The sequence below is a fragment of the Ovis canadensis genome, chromosome 25, assembly GCF_042477335.2.
Source record: "Ovis canadensis isolate MfBH-ARS-UI-01 breed Bighorn chromosome 25, ARS-UI_OviCan_v2, whole genome shotgun sequence".
NCBI lineage: Eukaryota > Metazoa > Chordata > Mammalia > Artiodactyla > Bovidae > Ovis > Ovis canadensis.
In genome coordinates, this window is record NC_091269.1 from 23,300,460 (window position 1) to 23,303,134 (window position 2,675).

The following is a 2,675-nucleotide window of genomic DNA, read 5'->3' on the forward strand; positions in this document are numbered from 1 at the left end:
GAGGGAGGTCATTTCTGCTTGTATTCCTTTCAGCTACAGAAAGTCACATGGCCAAACTCAGCATCAAGAGAGGCAGGGATACCTGGGGTGGTATTTAATCCCCCAATCCCGTGTGCATCCAAAGGATGTCTGCATTCTTTTCTATCCTGAGATGAGTTCCAAATAGTCATGTGGCATAGAAAGAAACAAAACCAAGGATTTCTGCGCTTCATCTAAATAACCATTTTTCAAATCTGACCTGAAGCTGAACAACCGTATTTACACTACAGAGTTGAAGTGTCCTCTACAAAAGACACATGTCTAAAATCTATGGAAAGAATATGCTTGTTTGAAAAAGAATTTATTTATTTAGGTATCTGCATATAGTTGATTTAAAATGTCATGTTAGTTTCAGGGGAATCACAGTGCACTGATTCAGACAGATACAGGAACAGGTACAGATACAGGTATAAATACAGATACAGATATATACATAGATAGGCTTACCAGGTGGCGTAAGTGGTAAAGAACCCGCCTGCCAGTGCAGGAGACATAAGAGATATGGCTTTGATCCTTGGATCAGGAAGATCCCCTGGAGGAGGCATGGCAATCCACTCCAGTATTCCTACCTGGAGAATCCCATGGACAGAGGAGCCTGGAGGGCTATAGTCCATAGGGTTGCAAAGAGTCAGACATGACTGAAGTGACTGAGCATGCAGGCACATAGATGCAGATGTTCTTTTCCAGATTCTTTTCCCTTTTAGGGAAAAGTATAAGTAGATCCTATAGGTTATCTATTTTATATATAGCAGTGTATATATGTGTGGGGAAGGAAATGGCAACCTGCTCCAGTGTTCTTGCCTGGAGAATCCCAGGGATGGGGGCGCGTGGTGGGCTGCCGTCTGTGGGGTCGGACACAGAGTTGAACATGATTGAAGCGACTTAGCAGCAGCAGCAGCAGTGTATATATAAGTGAATCCCAAACTCCTAATTGATTCCTCCCCCTTTCCCATTTGGTAACCATGAGTTTATTTTCTATGTCTGCGAGTCTATCTCTGTTTTGTAAGTAAGTTCACTGGTATCATTGTTTTATGTTCCATGTATAAGTGATGTCGTTTGGTGTTTATCTTTCTCTGACTTACTTCCCTTAGTATGATCATCTCCAGGTCTATCCATGACGCTGCAAATGGCATTATTTTGTTTGGGAAGAATTTATTAACCAGTGCCTCCAACTAACCAAGAATCTACTTGGTGAGAAAGCACAATTAAAATATTCAGGCTCTAGTTGTCTTTCTAAAATGGGTGGCCGCAGAATTCACAGTGCAACATTTCTGAAGAGGTGTGTTATTGCAAAGGAATTGCATTATGTTTAAATGTAGTTACTCTGGAAGGTGCTTTCGCACACATTGGTCACTTTCAGGCTATCAGCTAAGCTCCACGTGCTGTGCTGTTTCGGGTAGCAGGCGATGGTTGAAAATCATATGGAGAAAATTGGCATGGACTCTTCTCAAAGATGACACTCAAACTTGTGAAGCATTCTATATTTTGAGGAGAAGAGGAATAAAGTTCTGTGAATGGATGATGGTGGCGGCTGTCCAACAGTGTGAATTATTCTTAACGCCACTGAGTTGTATCAGTTCAGTTCAGTTCAGTCGCTCAGTTGTGTCTGACTCTTTGTGACCCCATGAATTGCAGCACGCCAGGCCTCCCTGTCCATCACCATCTCCCGGAGTTCACTCACTCACGTCCATCGAGTCAGTGATGCCATCCAGCCATCTCATCCTTGGTCGCCCCCTTCTCCTCCTGCCCCCAAACCCTCCCAGCATCAGAGGCTTTTCCAATGAGTCAACTCTTCACATCAGGTGGCCAAAGTACTGGAGTTTCAGCTTTAGCATCATTCCTTCCAAAGAAATCCCAGGGTTGATCTCCTTCAGAATGGACTGGTTGGATCTCCTCGAAGTCCAAGGGACTCTCAAGAGTCTTCTCCAACACCACAGTTCAAAAGCATCAGTTCTTCAGTGCTCAGCCTTCTTCACAGTCCAACTCTCACATCCATACATGACCACAGGAAAAACCATAGCCTTGACTAGATGGACCTTAGTCGGCAAAGTAATGTCTCTGCTTTTGAATATGCTATCTAGGTTGCTCATAACTTTTCTTCCAAGGAGTAAGTGTCTTTCAATTTCATGGCTGCAGTCACCATCTGCAGTGATTTTGGAGCACAAAAAAATAAAGTCTGACACTGTTTCCACTGTTTCCCCATCTATTTGCCATGAAGTGATGGGACTGGATGTCATGATCTTCGTTTTCTGAATGTTGAGCTTTAGCCAACTTTTTCACTCTCCTCTTTCACTTTCATCAAGAGACTTTCTAGTTCCTCTTCACTTTCTGCCATAAGGGTGGTGTCATCTGCATATCTGAGGTTATTGATATTTCTCCCAGCAATCTTGGTTCCAGCTTGTGTTTCTTCCAGTCCAGCTTTTCTCATGATGTACTCTGCATATAAGTTAAATAAGCAGGGTGACAACATACAGGCTTGACGTACTCCTTTTCCTAGTTGGAACCAGTCTGTTGTTCCATGTCCAGTTCTAACTGTTACTTCCTGGCCTGCATATAGATTTCTCAAGAGGCAGGTCAGATGGTCTGGTATTCCCATCTCTTGAAGAATTTTCCACAATTTATTGTGATCCACACAG

General features: G+C 43.2%; 1 non-coding gene across 1 annotated transcript; it reads left to right on the top strand.

The window, feature by feature from the left end:
- The first annotated feature begins 1,425 nt into the window (after positions 1 to 1,425).
- LOC138430643 (U6 spliceosomal RNA) lies at positions 1,426 to 1,527 on the top strand. Its single transcript, XR_011253326.1, has one exon. It is a non-coding gene; the product is annotated as a U6 spliceosomal RNA (small nuclear RNA).
- Positions 1,528 to 2,675: the final 1,148 nt, after the last annotated feature.